General features: G+C 48.7%; 1 long non-coding RNA gene across 1 annotated transcript; it reads left to right on the plus strand.

The window, feature by feature from the left end:
• The first annotated feature begins 1441 nt into the window (after window positions 1–1441).
• LOC147110626 (uncharacterized) lies at window positions 1442–12008 on the plus strand. Its single transcript, XR_015080100.1, has 3 exons — window positions 1442–1513; window positions 4748–4932; window positions 11783–12008. It is a non-coding gene; the product is annotated as an uncharacterized LOC147110626 (long non-coding RNA).
• Window positions 12009–12237: the final 229 nt, after the last annotated feature.

Consider the following 12237-nt stretch of genomic DNA (forward strand, 5'->3'; position numbering starts at 1 on the left):
CAGGTGCCACTATCAACATCATGGGGGTTACCATTGACCAGAAGCTTAACTGGACTAACCATATCCAAAATGTGGCTAGCAGAGCAGGACAGAGGCTGAGTACTCTGTGACAAGTCACTCATCTCCTGACCCCTCAGTGTGTCTCCACTGTCTATAAGTCCCAAGTCACAAATGTGATGGAATGCTCACCAGCTGCCTGGATATGTGCAATTGCAGCAACACCCATGAAACTCGACATCATCCAAAGTGGTGCACAGCAAACTGCAAGATGTTGTTGATGTCACTTGCTGCAGCCTGGATGGAGCCTGTGGCATTGAAGTTAAGGGCCACAGTGATCTTGACAGCCACATGCAGTGTGGTCCATGCCCTGGTTCAAGGCTCTAGATATGGCTGCAGCAGGTGACATAGCTCAGTAATAGCCTCCTTGATGAAGCACAGTTGCCTGACACATTGCTCCTCAGTGAAGTTGAGGTAGGAGACCTGCTCGCTGAAGACCTGGTGTGGGTATGGCCTCCTGTGCAGTGCCCTGAAACTACGGTGTCTATGACGGCATACGCTCATCATCATAGTCCTTCTGAAGGGCCCCACAACTTCTGGGTTTCCGCTCGCGCTTGCACATGCGCAAAAACCCGGAACTTGCGATCCATCAAGATCATCCGAACCAAAAGTAAAATAAGTTTTGTTAGCGTAGATTTGGGCTATTTGCAGCACGGTGGCGTAGTGGTTAGCACTGTTGCCTCACAGCGCCAGGGACCCGGGTTCGAATCCGGCCTCGGGTGACTGTCTGTGTGGAGTTTGCACATTCTCCCCGTGTTTGCGTGGGTTTTCTCCGGGTGCTCCGGTTTCCTCCCACAGTCCAAAGATGTGCGGGTTAGGTTGATTGGCTATGATAAATTGACCCTTAGTGTTAGGGGGATTACATATGTGGGGTTACGGGGATCGGGTGGGATATGTGTCGGTGCAGGCTCGATGGGCCGAAATGGCCTCTATCTGCACTGTGGGGTTTCTGTGATTTCTGTGATACTGCCCAGCAATTGCCTACGAAATTCTTATATCTGATAAAAGCAGGCATAGGGCCTGCTTTCATCAGCGTAAGGGTTTTTATAAATCTTAAATTAAACATTTAAAAATAAAAAATGATGCACAAACACTTACAATTAGTTTATGCAAATATTTGCCCAGATTAAAATGTTTAAAATTATTTTTCAAAAAAATAATTTTTTGTTGTATTTGGTGTAATGAAGGGAGTTATGAATAAAATTGAAATTCAGAACATTTATATTTATATTAATTGTCTAAATTGTTTAATTATTTGGGGATTCCATTGCTTGTCATTAGGGGATTCCGTTGCTAAATGATTGCAATGGAATCCTCCTTTCTCATTGGAGGACCAGGCTCACGTGATCCCAGGGATGTTTCCGATCCGCCTGCATCCCTGGGATCTGTGGCCCTTTCCCCTGCCGCACGCATGGAGGCCCGAGAAGGGAACTCTCCGCAGCTTGGACGACAGCAGGTAGGTGTGGAAATGTTTCACGGGTCGGAGGCGTACTCCGGAGATACCCCTCCAACCACCAATGCTATCGCTTTCAGCTGTCTCACAGCAGTTCCTTTAAGTTGACGCTGTCTGCTGTGCCTCTATTGTGATAATCTCCCCTTGCAGATGCGCGTGACCTGTAGAATTAACAATGACCATTTCAGTAATTTTAGTGCTGGTTCACTGCACGGGGGAGTGACAATGCCACATTCTTTGAATGTGATGGAATGTCAAATTCAGACCAGGTTTTCAAGTTGAATTAACTAACATTTTTCTTTAAAACTAAAATAGGAAAACTGAAAGGAATTCAGCAAATACTGAAACAGTAAAATAATTTAAGCACAGATAGACTGAGCAGTGTCCATTCAGGATTAATTTACCTTTTTAAATTACATCTCCTGGTCGTACTAAAAAAATGTTATTTAACTTAAAGTTATTAGATGGCAAATCCTGCCTGATGCCATCAGCTTGTAGTCCTTGGGGCATTAGTGTTGAATAGAGCTTGAATTGTGCTTTATGTAATGGTATCTTTTATATTTTTGAGTCACTCCTTATGACTCTATCTCAGAAGTGAGAATGAACAGCATTCTACTCAGGGTCTTCTTTTGAACTGCTCAATCCCTTTGAAATTACATGAGATCAAAATGTATACATAAAATGTAACAGAACAACCAATACATATCTAGCTACATACATTAATGCAAGTTGAGATCCCGACTGGAATCATGCATTATTCAGCAGCAAACACATTTCAATCTGTGCAGCTGCCACTCAATGTTTTATGTTTCCAGACAAACAGGCGAGGGGGACAAGAAGTCAACAAACAGCATGTTTGAAATTGGTGAACCTCTGCTTATAAATTGAGTGCAGGCAATTTATAATGCAGAAGTTCATAGATTTCAAAAGATAGCAGACTGTCTAATCACTTCACTTTAAAGCAACAACCTAACCCAATCACAGTGACATCTTTGATCTAGTCCATCCTGCATGGAGTTAAATCTTAGAATTAAAATATCTATGAAATTAAACACTTTCAACAGGGGTGCACAATTTAAAAAAAGAAAGTCGGATATTATAAGTGGAGGTTTTATGCAGAAGGGATTATAAATTTACTAGGGTAGGCTACTAAAATGAAAAGTATAAATGGGTTAAAAAGGCACAAAATAGATGTGTTTCTGGGAAGACAAGGAATTGAAGGATATAGTGAAAGAGGTGTGTGATTGATCCAAAAGGGCTCTGGACTTTTCTGGTTCCTGAAAGTTCTTCTGCACAGACTCACAAAAAAATCAACACCTTTATAGCACTGCATTTCAATCTTTGCAATTTGATTTTCACTCTACTTAAATCTTACATATCACAGAAATCACAGAAACCCCACAATGCAGATAGAGGCCATTTCGGCCCATCGAGCCTGCACCGACACATATCCCACCCGATCCCTGTAACCCCACGTATTTAATCCCCCTAACACTAAGGGTCAATTTATCATAGCCAATCAACCTAACCCGCACATCTTTGGACATATGGTAAATGTGAATATTCCTCAATGTAAAGAAAGCCTTGCATTTATATAGCACCTTTCACAACCTCAGGATGTCCCAAAGCACTTTCCAGCCAATGAAGTACTTTTGGAGTGTAGTCACTGTTGTAATGTAGGAAACACAGCAGCAAATTTGCACACAACAAGCTCCCACAAACAGCAATGTGATAATGACCAGATCATCTGTTTTTTTAAGTGATATTGATTGAGGGATAAATATTGGCCAGGACACTGGGGATAACTCCCCTGCTCTTCTTCAAAATAGTGCCATGGGATCTTTTACATCCACCTGAGAGAGCAGACAGGGCCTCAGTTTAATGTCTCATCTGAAAGACGGCACCTCCAACCGTGTAGCACGCCTTCAGCACTGCAGTGGAGTGTCGGCCTAGCTTTATGTGCTCAAGTCTCTGGAGTGGGACTTTGAACCCACAACCTTCTGACCCAGAGGCGAGAGTGCTACCCACTGAGCCACAGCTGACTCTTGATAGCCAATTAAGTACTTTTGAAGTGTCCATCTCGATAGTAACTCAGAGATGTGTTGGGAGCGGGGGTCTGATACCACGTGGGAAACCCAGAAGTAAGTGCAGCGTGTCTGTCAGTGGCTTTTTAACTCAGCCAGCTCATTAGCACTTTACTTCCGGGTTTGCCATCCAATCAGCGGCAGCGGGCGTGATGAGGACGCACATGACAAGATCTCAACCCCAGTATTTAAAGGGCCAATCCAAATTTGGAATTTGGAGGAGTTGGATTTGGAAACAAGAGAAGTGGAAGTTTAAGAATGATTCGAGATGGGCAAAGGCTGCGCTGTGTTTCAATGACACCTCCCCTTGATGTGATGCTGGAGGCTGTGAGGAGCCGCAGAGAGATACTTTCCCCAGCAATGGTAGGAAGAAACCTGCTGGTGACACCAAGAAGGTGTAGCTGGAGGTGGCCCAACAGGCCAGCAGCAGGAGCGTAGTTTTTAATCATCAGCCCTTCCCCTTCGCCCGGCACCTTCCCATGCAAGCACAGGAGATGCAACTTTTACTTCCTCCCTTCCCACTGTCCAGGGCCCCAAACACCACTTCCAGGTGAAACAGTGATTTACTTCTTGCAATTTAGTTTACTGTACTCGCTGCTCATGATGCGGTCTCCTATACATTGGGGAGACCAAATGCAGATTGGGTGACCGCTTTGCGGAATACCTCCGTTCAGTCCATAAGGGTGACCCCGAGCTTCCGGTCGCCTGTCACTTTAATTCTCTGCTCCACTCCCACTCTGACCTCTCTGTCCTCGGCTTCTTACACTGTTCCAATGAAGCTCAACGTAAGCTCGAGGAACAGCACCTCATCTTTCTATTAGGCACTTTACAGCCTTCTGGACTCAACATTGCGTTCAACAATTTCAGACTATAACCCGTGCCCCCATTTTTCAGGCTGTTGATGATTCTGCCATCTCCATTTGCAACATTTAATCTCTCCTGCCTCCTACCCTAGCACAGACCATCCCTTTAGTTCCTTCCTCCCCTCCCCTTCCCCTTTCCCAGCCTCTGTACCTGCTTAAAATCTGTTACATCTCTAACCTTTTCCAGTTCTGATGAAGGGTCACAGACCTGAAACGTTAACTCTGTTTCCCTCTCCATGGATGCTGCCTGGCCTGCTGAGTGTTTCCAGCATTTTCTGTTATTATTTCAGATTTCCAGCATCCGCAGTATTTTGCTATTGCTGTAGCTGGTGGTGGTGGTCATATTGGTCCTCATATAGGTCCAATCTAAGGCAGCCAAAGTGCCACCCATCCTGATGTGATTCAGAAAACCTCCAAAGTTTAGAAAGTAAACTCTCAGCAAAAGTACTGTGAACAAACCCTTTCCCACTAGCAGGTAAGGAAGCAGCTGTGAGTGAGTACTGAGTGTTTATTGCAGTATTTCCATGAGATTGTTTCAGCCCCTCAATTGCTGCTGTGTTCTTTCCTTGCCTTCACTGGCAAGTTTCAGGAAGCTCGAGAAACCCATGGATGGACCGTTAAATTTAAAAGTCAGTTGAAATATCACTCCAATTGAGTGATTAACATATGTTAATAGGCACCGCCTCTCCTGAGGGGGTTGCGCTCAAGCAGCCTAACGTGTACAGTTAAAGTCGGCAGGTTGGAGCCGGCTTCCTGATGTACCAGTTGATATACCTATCAATTCGTCCAATAAAAAGCGACGAGTTAGGAACGTAACTAAAGGTTTTTATTGACTAAATAACAGAGCCCACCCTCGTGGGTGATCGGGTCCAACAAGGAGGAATACCAGCCAGTCGACTACCTTTATACCTGGGCAGGTAGGTGGAGCCATGGGCGGAGTCGGAGGTGGTCAGCCCAGGTATAACAGCGCGACAAGAGGCGACCTCGTATCGTGATACAACAGTGATAACGGTGATAACAATACAACAGTGATAACTATAGTGTAACGATAAAAGTGGTTTACCACATTCACCCCTTGTTTAGATTTGAGTCCGGCGGGGTGAAGTGTACTACCAGTTCTGGTATGTCAGTCTGTCCGGAGGCCTCGTAAGCCTCTCCGATCGTCGCAGCGGCGGTGCTGCATTATCCGGTGTTAGTGCTGGTGTCTGCGTGGTCGGCGAAGGCTCGTGGGGTTCCGGCATGCCGTCTACCTGGGCTGGAATTGGGGGGGTGGTGGGGGGGGGTAAAGGTGGTGTCTCCGGAGTGCCCGAGGGTGCGAGGTCTCGTAAGGAGACAGTGTCCTCCCGCCCGTCTGGGTAAGCCACGTAGGCGTACTGGGGGTTGGCGTGCAGGAGGTTCACCCTCTCGACCAGGGGGTCTGTTTTATGGGCCCTCACGTGCTTTCGCAGCAAGACGGGCCCCGGAGAGGTCAGCCAGGTTGGTAGAGTGGTTCCCGTAGTCGACTTCCTGGGGAAAACAAACATTCGTTCATGGGGGGTGGCGTTAACGGCAGTGCAAAGTAGTGACCGGATGGAGTGCAGCGCTGTCGGGAGGACTTCCTGCCAGCGGGAGGTTGGGAGGCCCTTAGACTTTAAGGCTAAGAGGACGGCCTTCCATACCGTCGCGTTCTCTCTTTCCACCTGGCCGTTCCCTCGGGGGTTGTAGCTGCTGGTCCTACTTGCTGCAATACCTCTCGCTAGTAGGAACTGACGGAGTTCCTCGCTCATGAAAGAGGAGCCCCGGTCACTATGTATATAGTTTGGGAACCCGAACAAGGCGAAGAGGTCGTTCAGGCATTTAATGACCGTGGTACTGGTCATGTCTGGGCAGGGGAAGGCAAAGGGGAAACGGGAGTACTCATCAACAATGTTGAGGAAGTACACATTACGGTCAGAGGACGGGAGGGGCCCCTTAAAGTCGATGCTCAGGCGCTCGAAGGGGCGGGTGGCCTTGATCAGGCTTGCTCTGTCCGGCCTAAAGAAGTGCGGTTTGCACTCGGCACAGGTCTGGCAGTTCCTGGTTATGGTCCTGACCTCCTCGATGGAGTAGGGCAGGTTGCGGGCCTTAATGAAGTGGTAAAGTCTGGTGACCCCGGGGTGGCAGAGGTCGTTGTGGAGGGTCTGAAGTCTATCACTTTGCGCGCTGGCGCATGTAATTCGTGACAGAGCATCGGGGGGTTCGTTCAGCTTACCTGGCCGGTACAAGATATCATAATCGTAGGTGGAGAGCTCGATTCTCCACCTCAAGATCTTGTCATTCTTGATTTTGCCCCTCAGCTTGTTATTAAACATAAAAGCGACCGAACGTTGGTCGGTAAGGAGGGTAAATCGTTTGCCTGCCAGGTAGTGCCTCCAGCATCGTACCGCCTCCACAATCGCCTGGGCCTCCTTCTCGACCGACGAGTGTCGGATCTCAGGGCCCTGTAGGGTCCTTGAGAAGAAGGCCACCGGTCTCCCCTCCTGGTTAAGGGTGGCGGCTAGGGCGAAGTCGGATGCATCGCTCTCGACTTGGAAGGGGATGGACTCATCCACTGCGTGCATAGTGGCCTTGGCAATGTCTCCCTTAATGAGGGAGAAGGCTGCGCATGCTTCCTCCGTAAGGGGGAAGGATGTGGACTTCATGAGGGGTCTGGCTTTGTCCGCATAATTGGGCACCCATTGGGCATAGTAGGCGAAGAGCCCCAGGGTTCTCTTAAGTGCCTTAGGGCAGTGGGGGAGGGGTAGCTCCATGAGGGGGCGCATTCTTTCGGGGTCGGGGCCGATGAGTCCGTTCTCTACTACACAGCCAAGGATGGCAAGGCGCGAGGTGTTAAACACACATTTCTCCTTATTGTAGGTGAGGTTCAGCCGTTGGGCTGTACGGAGGAATTTCTCCAGATTCACGTCGTGGTCCTGCCGGTCGCGGCCGCAGATGGTGACGTTATCTAGGTAGGGGAATGTGGCCTGCAGTCCGTTCTGGTCAACCATCCGGTCCATCTCCCTTTGGAAGACCGAGACCCCGTTGGTGACACCGAAGGGGACCCTAAGGAAGTGGTATAGGCGCCCATTCGCCTCGAAGGCGGTGTACTGGCGGTCCTCGGGGTGGATAGGGAGTTGGTGGTAGGCCGACTTAAGGTCGATGGTCGAGAATACGCGGTATTGTGCAATCTGATTGACCATGTCAGATATGCGGGGAAGGGGGTATGCGTCCAGCTGGGTGTATCTGTTTATGGTCTGGCTGTAGTCGATGACCAGGCGATTTTTATCGCCGGTCTTAACGACCACGACCTGGGCACGCCAGGGGCTGTTGCTCCCCTCGATGATGCCCTCCTTCAGGAGACGCTGCACCTCAGAGCTAATGAAAGCTCTGTCCCCAGCGCTGTACCACCTGCTCTTGGTAGCGACGGGTTTGCAGTCGGGGGTGAGGTTAGCGAACAGGGAAGGTGGCGGCACCTTGAGGGTGGATAGGCTGCAGGTGTTACGCGGTGGGCGGTTTAACCTTCGCTGGTTGTCGACTGTGAGTGGGGGGAGGGGTCCACCGTATGCTAGGGTTACACTTTGGAGGTGGGATTGGAAGTCCAGCCCTAGTAGGACGGCAGCGCAGAGCTGGGGGAGGACGAGGAGTTTAAAGTTTTTATACTCTGTACCCTTAACCGACAAGGTCACAGCACAGTAGCCGCTAATGTCCGTGGCGTGGGACCTCGATGCCATCGAGATTCGGTTGCGCGTTGGCAGGACAGGGAGGGAGTAGTGGCTCACCGTGTCTGGGTGGATGAAGCTCTCCGTGCTTCCGCTGTCGAACAGGCAGGTCGTGGCGTGGCCGTTTACTTTGATGTCCATCATCGACTTGGACAGGTGGTGTGGGCGGGCTTGATCCAGAGTGACGGAGGCTAGTGTGTAGGTAAGCGAGTCGTTGTCGTCTGCGGGCGAGGCGGTCGTCGGGTCCGGGGGCCCGGTGGCAGTCGGGCGTGGTGGGTAAAATGGCGTCTCCCACGAGGTAGGACAAAATGGCGGAGAAGATGGCTGCCCCCATAACTCACATGAGGCACTATTGGGGTTGGTTGCCTTGATCAAAGATGGCCACCCCCATGACTCACGTGTGGGGATACTGGCCTCAGTTGCCGTGAAAGAAGATGGCCGCCCCCACAGTTCGCATGAGGCACTGCTGGCCTCTGAAGATCCGCTCCTGCAGGCCTTAGAGAAGTGGCCTTTCTTCCTGCAGGTTGAGCAGGTAGAGTTCCTGGCTGGGCAGCGCGACCTCGGGTGCTTCTCCTGGCCGCAAAAGAAGCAGCCGGCGGCCCGATCGCGGGTGCCCGATGTCGGAGCCGGTACCGGGGGTGGCGGGCCCGGTCGGGTCCGGGACGCCGACGCTGAGGTAGGTCCCGGGGGCGGCGCTGCGAAGGGTATTGCGGTAGGGGTCGGGCCCGAGTCCCAGGGTCGCGAGCAGTACCTGGAAAACGCCTCCTGGTCCTGATGGGCCACCTCCAGGGAGAGAGCGAGGGCTTCAGCTTTGTCCAGGTCGAGGTCTTTAGCTTCAAGCAGTCTTTGCCGTGAGTAGTCGGACCGTAGGCCTTTCACAAAGGCATCGCGGATATTATCTTCCGTATTTTCAACAGCCGTCACCGCTTTAAAGTCACAGTTCCTGCCGAGTGCTCTTAGCGCCCGTAAAAATTCAGCTACAGACTCTCCTGGCTGTTGCGGGCGGGATCTTAGGAGGTGCCTGGTGTACATGTAATTTACCGGGCTGCGGTACTGCTGTTTCAGTAGGTTGATAGCGGCCTCGTATGTAGTCGTATCCTGGATGAGTGCATATACTCTCGGGCTCGCTTGGGCGTTCAGAAGTCTTAGTTTGGATCTCTGCGGGGCGCCGGATTCTTCCAGGTAGGATTCGAAGCAGTCCAGCCAGTGTTTGAAGTTGAGGGCTGAGTTTGCTGCCTGTGGGTTTAGATCCAGGTACGGTGGTTTGAGGGCTTGCAGCCAAGCCGGCTGGTGTGGCTGGTGTAGCCCGGTGTCTGAAAGCTGCTGTGGCTGTGCTTCTGGGAGGGCTCCTGGCTGGTCAGTAGTAGACATCTTTAAAATTTAGTCAATAAAATTGATATACCTATCAATTCGTCCAATAAAAAGCGACGAGTTAGGAACGTAACTAAAGGTTTTTATTGACTAAATAACAGAGCCCACCCTCGTGGGTGATCGGGTCCAACAAGGAGGAATACCAGCCAGTCGACTACCTTTATACCTGGGCAGGTAGGTGGAGCCATGGGCGGAGTCGGAGGTGGTCAGCCCAGGTATAACAGCGCGACAAGAGGCGACCTCGTATCGTGATACAACAGTGATAACGGTGATAACAATACAACAGTGATAACTATAGTGTAACGATAAAAGTGGTTTACCACACCAGTTTTGATGTTTTTAACGCCCCACCCGCACCCAAACCCATGCACTCCTCCTGGTTAAAATTTCCTTCTCAGTCTCTGTTGTAATGTAGCAGCCAATTGGTGCACAGCAAGATCCCACAAACAGCAAGGAGATATTGACCAGATAATCTGTTTTTATGATGTTGGTTGAGGGATAAATACTGGCCAGGACACTGGGGAGTACTCTCCTGCTCTTCTTCGAAATAGTGCAGTGGCATCTTTCACGTCCACCTGTGAGGGCAGAGAGGGCCTTAATGTTTCATCCAAAAGACAGCACAGCACTCCCTCAGCACTGAACTGGAATGTCAGCCTAGACTTGGTGCTCAAGTCTCTGGCATCAGACTTGAACCCACACCCTTCTCACTGAGGCAAGAGTGCTACCAAATGAGCCACGGCTATAATACATGCTGACTGAACGAATAGAATGTCAATAATACGTTGGGATAGAAATTCCACACACATAGATGCATATCACATGACCTAGGATGACATTCAGGATCGTGTCAGGTATTGCAATAAAACCACTCTATTTTCTGATCCAGTTCGCTGCTTGTCGTGTGTAAGAACAATAATTATATTCATCAGTCGGCTCCAGAAATATTATTGAAGATGCCCTCAGAAGTATTATTTAATCTCATCAACAAACATTGTAATCCAGTCTGAAATATCTATCTTACAGATTCCAATAGCAACGACCTTTTTATTACCCCTGACATTCTTAGTTGTTTATTAACGTTATTTATAGATTATTATTCAGAGTTCTGGCTGCACTAATGACATAGCGGATTGTCAAATCATTTCACTGCTCCCAATAATTTTCTGTCATTCTCCTTGATTTATAATTTAATCACTATTATTTTTATACGCGCAGTCCTGTCACAGAAGCTTGCTATATAATCATGGATCACTTCTACTTTTGTCAAGGGATTTGTTTGTTCAGCAGCACTGACAATCTCAAGCAGGTGGTTTTTTTCTTCTTTTTATTGAGGTGTTATTGGAACTAAAGTAATGAGTATAATCTATCTGTTAAAATACAGAAAAGACAATTGTCTCCTCAGTTAATGTGTGAGCTATTCATTAGCCTTATCATTTTACATAACAAGTTAACAATCCAGAGGAAAGAAATCCTTCCTAGGTAATTTGGCTGCCAATTAAGTTATGCAATACTAATGATATTCCTAGCATTGCCTTGCTATGTTGTTGCCATATTTTAATGTTCCTCTTTACAAAGCAATGGCATGGATCAACCTACTCTGTGCAAGGCTGTCCATAAACAGTTTATTGAATCCATCCTACTACTGGACACCATCGCCACAAGGACGGCAGTGGTTCAAGGAGAAGGCTCACCATCACCTTCTCAGTGCAACTAGGGATGGGCAATAAATGCCAGCCTTGCCAGTGTTGCCTTATCCCAAGATTTAAAAAAAAGTAACAAGATTTCACTACATATGCAAGTAAAGGTGGATGGGATCCATTTGCTGCATAACTGTACTTTTGCCACATCACACAGAAATCACACAGAAACCCCACAGTGCAGATAGAGGCCATTTCGGCCCATCGAGCCTGCACCGACACATATCCCACCCGATCCCCGTAACCCCTACACCAACACATATCCCACCCTATAACCCCACATATTTTAATCCCCCTAACACTAAGGGTCAATTTATCATAGCCAATCAACCTAACCTGCACATCTTTGGACTGTGGGAGGAAACCGGAGCACCCGGAGGAAACCCACGCAAACACGGGGAGAATGTGCAAACTCCACACAGACAGTCACCCGAGGCCGGATTCGAACCCAGGTGCCTGGCGCTGTGAGGCAACAGTGCTAACCACTATGCCACTGTGCTGCCCCATTTCTGTTATTTTTCATGTTTGGATGCCATTTTAGTGAAGCCCGCTACGAGATTTTCATCTTCAGGAGGTCCTGTAAAGGTTGCAGCCTTACTTGGAATGGCTCGGGTCCCTGCATCAGTTTAGCAGTCAGCAGGTAAGGGAAATCAGTGGCCTGTAATAAGAGCCTAAGAAAGCTCAGGACAACAGAAAGCTGGTGGGCCCTGTGAACCAGTCCTTCCACGGGCCATACATACTTTTCCCCATCACAAACTCCACCCACCTTAATCACTTAAGGACAATTAACAAAGTTTTGTGGTCTTTCCTTTCTTCCAAAATGTAATCAGAACTGAAGTAGGGAGCAAGGCTTGTGGGCAGGCTACCCATAATAAAACTGAGGTAAGAAGATAGTCAGCGGTAATGGAGTTAGAAGTTTCAAATGGCTTCATGACAAATAATTGAAATATATTTTGTGAGCATTCATTTCATCCTTTAATTTCTTGCAGGGAGACG

The sequence above is a fragment of the Somniosus microcephalus genome, chromosome 11 (genome assembly GCF_052327205.1).
Source record: "Somniosus microcephalus isolate GS21.2 chromosome 11, FLI_Smic_1.0, whole genome shotgun sequence".
Lineage (NCBI taxonomy): Eukaryota > Metazoa > Chordata > Chondrichthyes > Squaliformes > Somniosidae > Somniosus > Somniosus microcephalus.